The sequence below is a fragment of the Callithrix jacchus genome, chromosome 11, assembly GCF_049354715.1.
Source record: "Callithrix jacchus isolate 240 chromosome 11, calJac240_pri, whole genome shotgun sequence".
NCBI lineage: Eukaryota > Metazoa > Chordata > Mammalia > Primates > Cebidae > Callithrix > Callithrix jacchus.
In genome coordinates this window covers 93964193-93979893 of record NC_133512.1, presented here as the reverse complement: position 1 = coordinate 93979893, position 15701 = coordinate 93964193, and the positions used below count along the sequence as shown (strand labels likewise).

Here is a 15701-nt window from a genome sequence, read left to right as displayed (position 1 = left end):
ATTCAGATTTTCTCAGTAGTCTCTGGCCACCCCAGCAAAAGGCCAGCTGCCTTAATGAGTCAGCCTGCGGGTACCATGCTGCTGGGCACCTGCCCACTTCACCAGAGGAATGGACACTTCCATCACAAACGTTCACTGACCACCTTTCCTGCACACAGCTCCATGTGGGCATTGTTCCCTTATACCTCAGCAATGCTAGGAGGATTCCGGTTTTACAGATAAGGAAACTGAGGTGCAGTGAAATTGTCTGAGGTCATACAGTTTCCAAGTGAAGCATCCAGAGATCCCTGGGGCCCATTTCTGCAGGCCCACAGAGCCTCTCTAGATGTCACTTTCTTTTTTCTCCCACGGGTCTCTCCCACTTGGAATCTTTACTGCCGGACAGGGCAGCAGGGTAAGCCTGTGAAGTCTCTTCACCCCCACAGCTCCCAGGCTCCTTCCACAAGGCACCACCTGCAGCGCAGTTCTGGGAATTGCTGTCTCTATCCCAGAAATATTGTTGATAAGTAACATGACGAAAAAGTTCACATTCTGTCTAACATGAATGACAGTAAAACCTTACAGTTATTTTCCTGAATGCTGCCTGTGTTCATTACTTTGCCTTGTCTTCTGTAATGTTTGAACTTAAGGTGCTGGAAGTTGAGGCAAGGCAGTGAACGAAAAAAGTCTGTGTGAGCCACTTGTGATCTCCAAAGAGGTGACTTTTACCCTCTATCAAGAAGTGGGAGCCAGCTTAGGCAGGACCTGAATTCTGATGACAGCATGGACTTATTGAGTGTGAGGCTGTGGGAAAGGGTGGCACTCATGTGTAAGGATGATTTTCAAAGGCCAGGCATGTCAATGGCCCTCAGGCTCTGCTGCACCTCCTTGAGATCTGCTGGTGCCATGAAAAGCCTCTATGTCCCCTACCCCAGTGCCACTCCCATGCCCCTCTTCATCCCTCTGCTCCCCATTTGTCTCCCTCCTGTGTCTCTCTGTGTCTACCTGCACTCAAGACTACCTGGAGCCCTCTCTCCTAGAGCAGCAGCCACAGATGAGAGAAAACCTATCAGTGACTGAGGACAGCCCAAAGGCTCCAGGAAACAGCCACCACTGTGGGCTGCTCCCACGTGCTTCCCTGAAAGGTTGCTAGCAGTGTATTGATGATTTTCAAGTATTTGAGCATCCTCACAGCCTTTGAGGTCAACAGGCTTCCTTGGAGAGTGGCAATTAATTCTACTTTACCGGCCAGGGAGGAACTGTCCATGGTGCTGCTTCGCATTCAGAGACTACAGGGTTGCTGTGTGTTAGGGGCCACCTGGGCGGGGATGTAGGCTTGAACAGCCTCCTGTTTCATGGTGCAGCACTACAGGGACAATACTTACCTTTGGGCCAGTGGAGAGCAATCGGGACTTGGGAAGGAACCTAAGAGGATAGGACAGGCTGATGGGGTGAGTGAGGTGAGGTGAGATAGTGAAGGGGCAGGTACTGAACAAAATTAGTCTGTCTAACAGGCAGGCATGATCTTCAATGGATAGGGTACTTTCCAGTCAAGTGTAGGCCAAGAAACAGCAGTCAAGATTCCCTGGCCGGGCGGCTGGCTCAGGCCTACAATCCCAGCACTTTGGGAGACTGAGGTGGGCGGATCACAATGTCAGGACTTTGAGACCAGCCTAGCCAACGTGGTGAAACCCAGTCTCTATTAAAAATACAAAAATTAGCCAGGCATGTTGGCATGCTCCTGTAATCCCACCTACACAGGAGGCTGAGGCAGGAGAATCTCTTGAACCTAGGCGGCAGATGTGGCAGTGAGCCAAGATTGCACTACTGCACTCCAGCCTGAACGACAAATTGAGACTCCCTCTCAAAAAAAAAAGAAAGATTCCCTGGCCCAGGAAAAGCGTGTCACAGCAAACACCAGAGTCCAGAAACGGACTCTGCTGGTAGGCACACTTGGAAGCTCAAGCAAGTGGACTTCTCCTGGAGTGACCTACGGATAGCAAGCTCCCAGTCCCCAGGGAGTGTGTTGTCAGGGTGTCAGGGCCCCAATCCCTGGAAAGGAGATAAGTACCATCAGAATGAGAGAACCTGCCTGGACTGGAAGGGTGTTAAGGGCACCTTGATAAGTTATTCCTGCTTAAGTGACTCTTGCCTTCCATAAGGTTGGTTGTGAATCCTGGAGGTTGTATATGGAGAACAAATGGCCCTGTGAGAAAGGGTGGCCACTGGGCAACCATCCCACATTGATACCCTTTGCAGCAGGTCTCTATGTTACCTGTTCTGTTATAGTTTGAGAAAACCTTGTGTCCTGCCAGACATTTAACGGACTTCACACATCCTGCCTGCAGAGCTCGCATCAGGGTATCTGTGGCTGTTCCTCTAGCTATATCTGTGTTTGTATCTTGATGCTGCCAAGTGTAGGGAAAGCAGTCAGAAGCCAAAAGTCAGCAGAAAACAGCTGAGATAAATGATATACAATGCAGAAGGAATGCAGATGGAAGTAGATGGCATGAGAGTTTGAAGAAGCAAGGAGCCATGAAGTGCTAGAGTCTGCAAGGAGGCTCTCAAGCTCATCTCACTGTTTATATCACAGATTACTAAATTTCCTGCTCGTGTCAAAAATAAGTCATTGCCAGTTGCTCTGTTTGGAAGAAAGAATCATGGTTAGAATTATTTCACTTAGAAACTCACGAATGAAACTGTTGACTCCCAGAAAGAAACTGCAAATAGTAAGTCTTACCAGCTATGAGTTCGAGTAGTCTGTGAGAGTCGAATTCAGATATTTTATTTTTTTGAGAAAAGCTGGAATAGAATGGGAAGCATTTCTGCTGCCAAGGTTAAGAGTAGGATGGTGTTTTAAATTTGATGTAGCTGTGAGGGAAGGGACTTCTGCAAGCATTCATGTGTTTGCTCATTCAGTAATCTATTCATCAGTGCAGTGACACAAAGTATTTAGAGAACACAGCACCAGTGGCTAAGGAGCTTATTAGAGAATGACATCTTAGGTGTGCTTGGTGTGGGTTAAATGGTGCCCATCCAAAATTCATACGTTGAAGTCCTAACCCCCAGTGACTGTATTTGACTAGGGATCTTTACCGAGGTAATCAAGTTAAAATGAGGTCATAAGGGTGGCCCCAATGTAATGTGACTGGTGTCCTTGTGAAAAGAGGAAATTTGGACACAGACACCCACAGGGAGAATGTTGTATGAGATGGAGGCGGAGATCAGGGGCTGCTCCAACAACCAGCAACCCACCGAAAGCTTGGAGAAGGACATGGGACATATTCTCCTCCACAGCCTCAGAAGAAACCACCCTGGTGACACCTCGATCTCGGGCTTCTTGTCTCCAGAACTGTGAGAGGATAACTTTTCTGTTGTCCAAGCTTCCTGGTCTCTAGGACTTCGTTACAATATCCCTAGTTAACAAATACTTTAGAAAAAGTAAAAAGCGAGGCAAAGCAGAACTTGCATATGCAACAGGTACCATGATGCTCATGCTTCTAGACGGTGAGAAAGGCTGTGGGCTGGATTACTCTGGCACGGCTTCACAGAAAAGTTGAGCTGAATGTTTAATGGAGTGTGGGATTGGTCTGGGAAGAGAAGGGTAGAAAAGGAGAATCATATTTCCTGCCCTTCCTATTTAGTCAGTTATGGAAAGCATATTTAGGGCGGCTAGAGGATGCCAGGTATGCTGCAAGGTGATGAAGCAGTGAATTGAGTTTGGACAATGCGGCCAACGTAGCCTTTCAACGGGAAGGAGGGTTCCAACAGAGGAAACAGCAGGAAGAAGGTGACGATTTGAAAATGAGTCTCCTCATTCAGGCAGCTTTGGTGCTTTGCCCACTGGTCATATAAGAGAATCCTGGGAGACAACCTATGAGTAGTATTTGACATCTTGGGATGTGGGAGGTAATCAGATTTCAGTGATGATAGAACACTTCCATCTCTGAGCTGGGTGTTTCCCAGAAAATTCCAAGGACAATTGACCTCTAACACCTCTCTCTGTGGTTAATTTGCTAAACACTCATCCAGAAGCAGCCATTACCAACATCACCTTCAGGTTCCCAAAAGCCAGGCATTTTGTTCAGTAGAGTTTGCTCCAAGGCTCTTAATTATGAGTTTGGATCCCACCTTTGGACTTGAGGGGCTTAGATATTATCACTTGGGTGGGCAAACTATTCAGTTAAACACACCCACACACTCATATACACAGACTCAATACACACATGCGCACACCCAACACGCGCATGCACACACACTTTCCGAAGATGGGTTTTCTCATTGGTGAGATGAGCTCATCTGGACTTGCTGTGAGGGTCCAACAGGTGCTGTGGCATCGTGTCTGCACCCGGAACGGGCTGGGTGGAGGTCACCATCTCCTTCCCCCTTCCAGGACTGGTTCCCGTGGGCTGGGCCTCTGCTCTTCCCACCTCACACAGCCGCTGCGTGGAACAGAGCCAGCCACGGGAGGCCTGGGGTCCCTGCGCCTTCCTTCAGCCCCTCTTCCAAAACCTTGATAATGAACTTGTAAGGGATGCGACAGGGCCACTGCATGATGGGTTTGGTAACAGCTTTATTGAGATGTGGTTTTTACCATAAAATTCACCCATTTAAAGCATACAATTAAACACTGTTTCGTCTATCCACAGAGTTGTGCAACCATCACCACAAAGGATTTTAGGACATTTTTGTCACCCCTGAAGGAAACTGTGCCCCTTAGGGGTCACTCCACATCCCATGTCCCCAGCCCCTGCCAGGCATCTGCGGTGACTCTGTGGATGCACCTGTTCTGGACGGCTCCTGCACATGGCATCCTATCATGTGTGTTTTCTTTGACTGGCTTCTTCCCTGAGCGTCGTGTTTTCAAGGCTCATCCAGGTGGTAGCCTGTGTCAGCACTTTGTTCCTTTCTTATGCCAAATAACTACCCAGTGCTTTACGGCCTCTTTCCACATAGGCTAGTATCACCAGTGTGCTTGGATGGATTGGGATTTGCCCACTTTGCTGTTCTAAAAGCTAGAGAATTCCTTTTTTATTTTTTCCTCCTTGCTATAGAAACCAACTCTAAGTGATAATTAAAAGTGTGAGCTTTGAATTTAAACAGCCTAGATTCCAAGTTTGCCATGTCATTTCTTATGTGTATTACCTGGGCAACTAATAACACCTCCTTAGCTTAGTTCTCTTACCTTTATTTTATTTATTTATTTGTTTATTTAGAAACAGAATCTCACTCTGTCACCCAGGCTGGACTGCAGTGGTACAATCTTGGCTCACTGCAGCCTCCACATCCTGGATTCAAGCGATTCTCCTGCCTCAGTCTCCCAAATAGCTGGGATTACAGGCATGTGCCACCATTCTCAGGTAATTTTTGTATTTTTAGTAGAGACAGAGTTTCACCATGTTGGCCAGGCTGGTCTGAAGCTCCTGACCTCAGGTGATCTGCCTGCCTTGGCCTCCCAAATTGCTGAGATTATAGGCATGAGCCACTGCACCCAGCCAGTTTTCTTATCTTTAAAATGGGATTAACAATAATACCAAACTTACAGGAATCTTGTTAAATTTAATAATTTAATAAGCCATTAAATCACATGAAACTATACCTGCTACATTTTAAATATTCTTAAAAGCTAAATATTTTATATCATATTCTGCTTTTAAATATAAATAGGTCACACAGTACATCAGCCTGCACGTACAGGCATTTCACCTTAAAGTTACTAAATGCTTCAATTTATTACAAACAAATGCCCAGAAAGCTCAAGTACACAATTTCCCCTGTATTTTTATGAAACAAAAATTGGGATTTTTACCAGTGATCTCAGAGTAGTTTAAATTCTTAGGATAATTTCTTAGCCCTTGATGAAAGAGTCTCTTCATTCTTTTGGATGATCGGTGGAATTGTCCTGCTAGGGAAGATATAGCCATTTATTTCTCACTAAACCATGACTTGTACGTAGGTGAGGTGGCCCATAGGGAGCCTGCATGTTTGGCCAGTCCATTCCTTCTGTGGACTCATGGAAGGCCTCAGTCTATGACCAGGTGTAAAGAAATCTGTAGTCATGTGTGTCTCCCTGATGTCAGTATGCCTGGATCATATTAAATTGCTTTTCATCACTGATAACCTTGCTTTCTATTATTCTTTATTCTATTGCACTTGCACAGAAGCTCCATGGTGGAGAAATTGGAAAGACCAGTAAGAAAGTAAGGAGACAGGATCTTGTGTATCCCGGAGGGGTTCCTCAGCCCTCCCAGCCTAGTATGGGTGTCTCCATTGCACATCCTCCCTCCACAGCCTCACCCCATCAAAATTTCCAACACTTGTATTCAACCCCTGTGTCTCATCCACATTCCTCTCCATCCAAACCCACACTTAGACATTCTCAGAATTTTTCCCACTGAGGTCTAAACAACCAGTGATGATTTAAAATATTGTAACTGGGCTTGAGGGGAGGCCCATACCTTGACATGAATCTCATCTGCAGCAGGTGGCAGGATTTCAGGCAGCACTCAGAGGAGGAGGGGTGTAGTTTAGGGACAGTGTTTCGTCCTATAGTCCTTAAACCTGCCCTGGACGTGGCTAGTTCTGACATCTTGAATAATCCTGTAGTATCGTGTTTACATGGGATAACACAAACAAATCATCTGGAAATAAAAGGAAGGGGGAATGAGCCAAACCACTTTAGGGTGGCCACTTTTAACAGTTTTAGGGGGTCAGTTCAAAAGTCTTTACAACTCAATTCTAAAATATAGAGTGCCCCATTTTCACCTCCAGGGGTCTGACACCTAGTGTCAGGTTTACAGTGTGCTACAGGCCATTCATCTGGGCCCCAGTGGGCTTAGGAAACAACTTAGTGACTGGGAGATCCTCAGCCAGGTGCCTGGTCCCCTGTTGATCTCACCTGGGGTCTTGTCACTGTCGCAGCTTCCCTGAACTAGGCTTCCCCTTCCACTGTCCACTTACCAAAGAGCCACACCATTTCATCCAAAACTCTCCTCTTCCTTCTTCTTTTTTTCCTCTCTTCCTTCTTCTCCTCCTTCCAGCTCCTAAAATAGAAATTAATGTAGTCCTGGCCCAGCAGATGCTTCAGGGATCTGTGTTCTGCTCCTAAATGCTCAGACACTCATTAAAGTCATCATAAGAGAAATGGAATTGTCGGGTCCACAGTGGATGATCCCTCAGTACATCTTGAAAGAATACCTTGTTAAAAAAAGAAGTGTCGTATGCCTGCTGAGGGGAGCCCTGGGAACCTGTAAGTCCATCTCTGGGCAGGGAAGCTGACCAGAGAGGCAGCTGTTGACATGCAGAGAGAATGGGATGTCTGAAGACACCCTCTGCAAGCTCATGCCCAAGAGAGGATCCCAGGGACAGGCTGCTACTGAGTTTCTCCTCTAAGCAGAAGGTATAGCTTCATATTCCAGGAGGACACTGAAGATGTCTAAGGGATCCTTTTCCCTTATTTTTAATAACACCATCTGCCAGTGACAGGAAAGCTCTGAGTTGCAATATTGATCTTGTCACTTTGGGGAACAGTTTGATATTTGGGATTATAAATAACATTTTCATTTGCTCTGTTATTGTGCTCAGGCAGTGTTTGACGGCTGAGGCCAAGAATATTATTTTCTTATCAAATATGAGGATACATACTTTTCCTGAGGTCTGAATTTTGGGTTTTGAAACAATATTAACACATATTAAAGAGGAAGAGTTATTCTGAAACCTTAACAATGCAGAAGGGGTGTAAAATTTTTCTCCTTTAAAATAAAATAGAGTATAATATGAGATGGTGTTAGCAATAGCTGGCTAGCGTTGATTAACTGGCTAAGTCAGAGTTGGATTGGAGTATCTGATTTAAGTATCACAATAGTCTAGCAAGTCAGAACAGCACTGCCATCCTTATCATGATTCAGGCCAGCAAACCAAGACAGCCACTGCCCAGGGCTAGGAAGTAGCAGAGCTGGGATTTGAACCCAAGCACACTGGTTCCGGAGTCCATACTGTGAATCATTATGCTCTGTTTTTATTTGCACCTACATGGGAATAGATTCTCTTATTATTATGCTGTAGATACCTTCAATATTTCTTTCCACATTTAAAAGTATTCTCTCTTGATCCTCATGAAAATGATTTGAGATCCATAGGACAAATACTACTATCCCCATTTTACGAGTTAAAAACCCAAGACCCAGAGACATTAACAGATTTCCCCCCAGAGGCATTAACGGATTTCCCCCCGGAGACATTAACGGATTTCCCACCAGAGACATTAACAGATTTCCCACCAGAGACATTAACGGATTTCCCCCCAGAGACATTAACAGATTTCCCCCCGGTGCCATATTGGAAGTTAATGACAGATCAGTGTTCAAATATATGTATCTCTTTGATTTGAGCAGCACAAAATTATTATCGTTCTTGAAAAAAAAAAAAAACAATTGATCCATTTGAAAGATAAGCTAAACTGTGCTTTGGGGTGGCTCATCTGGTAAAGGAAATGCACGCTGGAGGCCTAGCCAGCGTTTTGCTAGCAAGCTCCGGAAGAACACTTGGCTTATAAGCTCTTAGTGGAAAGGGAGAATGGCCAGGGCCTATCACAAGCTTCAGATACTTTCCCATCGACCATCTGTACTCCCTTAGAAAGCATCTGATTTCTCATATGGAATTGAGGTCCTGAATTTTCAAGGAAAATGGTAAAGCAACCCCCAAAACGTGTCTTTCTAGTGTCTTAGCTCTTAGCATCTTCCTTATACGGTTGACCCTTGAACAATGCGTGTTCGAACTGGCCAGTTCCAGTTGTATGCAGATTTTCTTCTGTTTCTGGCACCCTTGAGACAGCAAGACTAGCCCTTCCTCTTCCTCCTCCTCATCCTTCTCATTCTGGTCAACATGAAGATGACAAGGATAAAGATCTTTGTGATGACCCACTTCTCCTTAATGAAAAATAAATACATTTTCTCTCCTTAGGATATTCTTAATAGCATTTTGTTTCCTCTACCTTATTATATTGTAAGATCACAGTATATATACATAGAAAACGTGTGTTCATCAGCTGTTTATGTCATTGGTAAGGCTTCTCGTCAACAGTAGGCTATTAGTAGTTATATTCTGGGCAAGTCAAAAGTTATACTACAAGGGCTGGGTGCGGTGGCTCATGCCTGTAATCCCAACAGTTTGGGAGGCCAAGGCAGTTTGAGACCAGCCTGGCCAACATGGTAAAATCCTGTCTCTACTAAAAATACAAAAACAAATTAGCCAGGCGTGGCTGTTCACACCTGTAATCCAAGCTACTTGGGTGGCTGAGGCAGGAGAATCACTTGAACCTGGAGGTGGAGGTTGCTGTGAGCCAAAATCATGCCGGTGTACTCCAACCTGGGAGACAGAGTTAGACTGTCAAAAAAAAAAGTGATACAAGGATTTTCAACTGCTCGGAAGTTCAACACCTCAAACTTTTGCATTGTTCAAGAACTAATTGTGTATGCATTTTGTAAAATTGTTCAGAATTGTATTTATTATTTTTGTTGTAGGTTTTAAAAGGAAAGGGATCAACTCTTCGTTATTTTCATCTCTGTGTTTAGCTAAGTTTATGTCCAGTGTGGTGATTCTAGTCGTATTTTAAGATACTGCTAGCATAGATTACCTCTGTTGCCTCCGGAGAATGCCACATAAATCAAGGTCAAGTAGTAGGGATGAATTAATCCACTCTTTCCTAACCGACGAGCCTTGCCTGACTGTGCACACTGATTTCATCTGAATACAGTCGACAGGCTTTTGTCTTTCAATAAGCTTTTCCTTCTGTAATAAGAGTAGGAATAGAAAATGACCACTAAGCTCTCCATCTTCCATCCCACGCCTCAGCCAAGGCAAGAAAGAGTTAAATAATTGCTAGGATATCACAAATAACTATCTCCTGTAAAATCATGAACATAGAGCATATGTTAGAGATGTTGGAATCCTACAGCCTTCATATTTAATGCCGTTTCCAATCAATGTTCCCTGAATATTCCCAGTTTGATGATATAGTCTAACCTGCCGACAGAAAGGATTTATCCTGAGATTCATATTCGGTTTTCCACCTGATTTCTTTCAGGGTTGACTCCATTTCTGCAAGTCCTGGTAATGTGCACGGTGATAACTCCAGCATTCTCTTATCAGGATATCAACAACGACAGTTTCTTCATTGCTCTCAGTGGGTTTTATGTAGGATGGACAGTGAGGTTCGACCACTTGGTTCATTTGAAATGGGCACTATTTCCATCTTGACATGATATAATATACTGGATATTTTTATGATTTATTGGTGGCCTGGACCAATATACTTTGGGTCAAAAAGTTGTGATTTAAGGAATTCAACCTATGAATAGAAGGCTAGCTTGTTCTCAGTCATTATGTGACTTGTTAGAATGTTGCGAAGTTCCATTGATGACAATATGGATTAAAAACTTCTTTCTTATCAGGTGACTGTTTTGCACCAATGATTGGGCACAAATAGAAACATATTACCATACAGTGGGTGATTCAATATCAATATGCTTGTGTGTGTGTGTGTGTGTGTGTAGAGAGAGAGAGAGAGAGAGACAAAGAGAGAGACTTTTATCCACATTTGGGAAGACAAATATATTCATAATTTTGTTTTCCTTTAAAATGTACTAAATAGGAGAGGACCTTCCTGTGTTTCCTGTTTATCCAAATTCTCAGTGTTCTTAAAGATCCGATTCTGGCAGGTCACAGTGACTCACACCTGGTGTGGTAGTGAGTACCTGTGGTCCTGGCTATTTGGGAGGCTGAGGTGGAAGAATCACTTGAACCTAGGAGACGGAGGTTGCAGTGAGCTGTGATCACTCCACTGTACTCCAGCCAGGGCAACAAAGTGAGAACCTGCCCCCCCCCCCCACAAAAAAATCCAATTCGATCCCCATCTACTCCAAAATCCCTCTTTATTTGTTTTTATATTGATTAATGTATTCTTCCTCAAAATTATATTACTTTCTGACTCAATATCATGCAGCCCAGTAGTTATCACATCTTGAGTTTTCCCCTGAAGGTAACACATGTCTAACATTTCCCATATTATGTTTCAAGTTAAAAAGAGATTGTCTGCTAACCGAAAAAGTTTCTGTGAAAACTGCAGAAAAGAGCCATTTCTTACATTTCTCTAAAATATAGCCCTGTGTCATCTCTTGGTTTTCCACCCCACACACTCATTCTACTTATCTTCCTCTGGCATTCACAGAGGGCTGAGTTTCTAGTAAAATTTAATTAACTTTTTTGCATGTGATGGTTCGGTCTCTTTTAACTTGAAGAAAGGAAGGCAGTGTGATAGAACACAGGAAGGAGCTGTTGGTGGGTTCAGAAGTCACTCTGGGATTTTCAGTATTTGTGTTTCATTTCCTCTTTGAGATGCTCTCTGAAACAACAGAGGGACTTGTCACTTGTGCATGCCCCAGCCTGGCACCTTTGAAATCTTATCCAGTCTTGCGACCTACCATTTCTGATTTGTCTGACCTTGGCATGTACACGCCCTGGAGCAGGCCTCTTGACTTCACTCGGGCTCTTGGAGTACCACGTATATCCACAGCACTCCATAAATAACTAATAGTGTGAAGCAGAGACAAGATCTACTGGCAGACTTTGTAGAATGTAAACTCTGGTAACACTGACTTTAGGAGGTGATGTGTGCATGTATATATATATATTCACACAGGCTAGTGTATGTTTATATATATCCACATAGGCTAGCACATGAAAACTGACAGTGAACTTTTCTTCTAGCTCTGACAGAGTAACTGGCATTGGGCATTCCCTCCTGGCATAAACAACTGTAAAGTTGGTAAAATGTGCATGACAAGTCTTTTAAGGCATTAAACAACAGGCAACACAGAACTGTAATCTTTGAGAGAAAGAAAACATGGGAGATGAGGCTCAGATTTCCCCAGCACTCTGCCTGGGACACTTCCCTGCACATCTCCAGCAGAACTACGGCCTCACTGACCTGAGAAGGAGATTGGAGTTGTGGTCTCAGAAGCAGCTGGGAGTTGGGGAGCCGAGTGCCAGAGGAGAAGCTGAGGATAAGGGTTTCCAGAGTCTTGATGAAGACTCATTGCTGGTTCTTGGCCGAGGGCTGCCCATGTCATGGCAACAGTACAAAGGACCTAGCAGTGGTCACCTTCAGCAGGGCTGGGAATGAGTGAAGGCATTATTGCTGTGCGCCACTGAGAGATGCTGGAGCCCCATCTCAGCCAGGATGGAGAGACTTCATTGAGCATCTCAGTCAGGCATTCAGTTGAAACCTCAGAAAGTCCACACCATAGCAGTAAAAGCTATACCCTAGAATAAGGGCCACACCTTAGTCCATAACTAGAATAAGTTCATGTCCGTGAAAGAAAAAAACATGAAGCTCAATATGACCAAAAAGATTAATTGGCAATTTCCCTGCTGCCAAAACAAAACTCAAGGCACTTTTAATTTAAAAAGACATTATCTAGAATCATGAAAACATTTTATCTATAGTATCCAGAATAAAATTTAAAACAATTGCTAGAGTTTCAAAGAAACATGAATGTAAGACCCATGATCAAGGATAAAAACAGTCAATAGAAATGAGCTCTGAGATTAAGATGCTCTTAATGTTGAAATTTTCAGAGAAGAATTTTAAGACATTTATTACAAATATAGCCAAGGGATTAAATGGAAGCATGGTCATAATGAGTAAACAGGGAAATTCACAATAGAGAAATTATACTATAAGAAATAAAATTTTAGAACTGAAAATATCTTAAATATGTAGTAGATGGGCACAATAATAATTAAGAATGGGAGAAGAAATGCTAGCCAAATTGAACACAGATCAAGAGAATTATTCAGCCCGAAAAGCAGAGAATTAAAAAAAAATTGAATGATTGTATCTCAATGACTAGCAGGACAATATCCAAGTGGTGAAAATATGTGTAAGTTGAGTCTCAACAAGACAGAGGTGAGAAAAAATTGTAAAATAATAAAGCTTTTCTAAAATTTAGTGAAAAAATAGTTAGTTTTATATTTCAAGAAACCCCAGTGTTATAAAAACAAAGAGAATCACTCCTATGCCCATGATAACCAAATTACTGAAACTCTAACAAAAAGAGAAAATTGTCAAAGCAGCTAGAGAGAAAAGACACATCATATACAAGGAAACAGCTCTAATTCACAGTTGAGTTCTTGTAACAAGATGCAGAATAATATTTTGCAGTGCTGAAAGAAGAAAAAAATACAACTCTATTTACCCCAAATTTTATATAAAGCAAAAATATCCTCTACTGTGGTCAAAATAGAGATATTTTCAGATAAGTGACAAACAGTAAAATTTAGAGTTAGCAGACCGATGCTGAAAGACAGTAAAAAGAAGCTTTCAGAGGAAAGAAAATGAAACCAGAACATTATAATTACAAGATGACAGGAAGAATAGCAACAACAGTAAGTATGCTAATAATTAGAAAATCTCTGTATGTTTGTTTCTTCATTGTTTTGAATATACCTGACTCTAAAATGTACGACAATAACAACATAGAGGATACAGGGCTAACTGGAATTAAACTGTTATAAATGTTTTAAGTTTATGTAAATTGATATAATATGAACTGTATGTAAACTATGAGTAGATAAGGATGAATGTTGTAATCCCTAGAAGAACAAATTAAAAAATAATGCAAAGAGGTATATCTAAAAGGCTAACAAAGGAGTTGAAAATTGAATGCTAAAATTCTTAGATTATCCCCAAAGAAATTGGAGCAAGAGGAATAGAGAAATAGAGATTAAATAGGACACATGGAAAAATATACAAGTATAGGAAACTTTAAACTTTTTAATAATTTCACTAGATGCAAATTAATTAAACATCCCCAATGAGTAAAGATAATTAGTTTAGAGGTAAAAATTCAAGACATAACTGTATATCTAAAGAGACTCACTTTTTTATTTTTATTTATTTATTTATTTATTTTTGAGATCGAGTCTCGCTCTGTCACCCAGCCTGGAGTACAATGGCATAATCTTGGCTCACGGCAACCTCTGCCTCCCAGGTTCAAGTGATTCTCCTGTCTCAGCCTCCTGAGTATCTGGGATTGCAGGCATGCACCACCACACCTGGCTAATTTTTTGAATTTTTTTGATAGAGATGAGGTTTCGACATGTTGACCAGGCTGGTCTTGAACACCTGACCTCAAGTGATCCTCCCACCTCAGCCTCCTAGAGTGCTAGGATTACAGATGTGAGCCACCACACTCAGCCTACAAGGGACTGACTTTAAATACAGAGATACAGATAGGTTGAAAAGGAAAGAATAGTAAAAGATAAACCATAAAACAGTAAGCATAAAAAAGCTATGGCTTTGTTGCTATCAGGAAATGTAGACTTCAAGATAAGGAATATTGTCAGAGGAAAACAGATATCTGATAATAATAAAATGGTTAACTTATTAGAAAGATATAAAAGTAAAAACATGTATATGTACAGTAGCTGAGCTTTGAAATACATGAAGTAAAAAATTGACACAACTAGATGAATTCACAGATATTTGGAGATTTTAACATCTCCCTCAGTAACTGTTAGAAGAATTAGACATAATTCAGTAAGTATTTAGAATATTTAAAGTACATAGTCATCTTGACTTAGTTGACATTTACAGATTATCCTACCAATTGCAGAATATATATATTTTAAAGTGCAAGTAGAACTCACATTATGTTGATACAATATAACACCAGCAAAATATTGAGTCTTAAAGATTATGTCCTTTAACCACAGGAAAATTGAATTAGAAATTCAAAACAATAAGATATTTAGAAAAAGAACAAAATGTTTAGAAAATAAACAGTACTCTCTTGACCCATGGGTCAAAGAAAATACAGGGGTAAGTTAATATATATATTAAGGTAAATTGTAATGAAAGAACAATATGTCAAGGCTTTCTGGATACAGCTAAAGTAGTGCTCCTTGAGAAATTCGTAGCTTTCATTGTTTAAATAGGAAAAAAAAGGATAAAGTCTGTTTTTAAAATTTTTTCTTCAAGAAGTTAGAAAAAGAAATCCAAAACAAACCTCTAGAAAGTAGAGAGAAGAAAATGTGAAAGAAAAAATTAAAATAGAGAGAGATGCAAATCAAAACCACATTGAGATACCATCTCACGCCAGTTAGAATGGCGATCATTAAAAAATCTGGAGACAACAGATGCTGGAGAGGATGTGGAGCAATAGGAACACTTTTACCCGGCTGGTGGGAGTGTAAATTAGTTCAACCATTGTGGAAGACAGTGTGGCGATTCCTCAAGGACCTAGAAATAGAAATTCCATTTGACCCAGCAATCCCATTACTGGGTATATATCCAAAGGAATATAAATCGTTCTACTATAAGGACACATGCACACGAATGTTCATTGCAGCACTGTTTACAATAGCAAAGACCTGGAACCAACCCAAATGCCCATCGATGATAGACTGGATTGGGAAAATGTTGCACATATATACCATGGAATATTATGCAGCAATCAGAAATGATGAGTTTGTGTCCTTTGTAGGGACATGGACGAATCTAGAGAACATCATTCTCAGCAAACTGACACAAGAACAGAAAATGAAACACCGCATATTCTCACTCATAGGCGGGTGATGAACAATGAGAACACATGGACACAGCGAAGGGAGTACTAATCACTGGGGTCTATTGGGGGGAAAGGGGAGGGACAGCTTGGGGG

General features: G+C 41.9%; 1 protein-coding gene and 1 long non-coding RNA gene across 4 annotated transcripts in view; one reads left to right on the top strand and one right to left on the bottom strand.

Moving 5' to 3' along the window:
• DPP6 (dipeptidyl peptidase like 6) overlaps nucleotides 1-15701 on the top strand; it is a 1158816-nt gene that overhangs the window by 495258 nt on the left and 647857 nt on the right. The window lies entirely within an intron of this gene.
• LOC128928482 (uncharacterized) lies at nucleotides 5603-7024 on the bottom strand. The gene is made up of 3 exons (XR_013524130.1): nucleotides 6940-7024; nucleotides 6438-6620; nucleotides 5603-5881 (listed from the first exon to the last, which is right to left on the bottom strand). It is a non-coding gene; the product is annotated as an uncharacterized LOC128928482 (long non-coding RNA).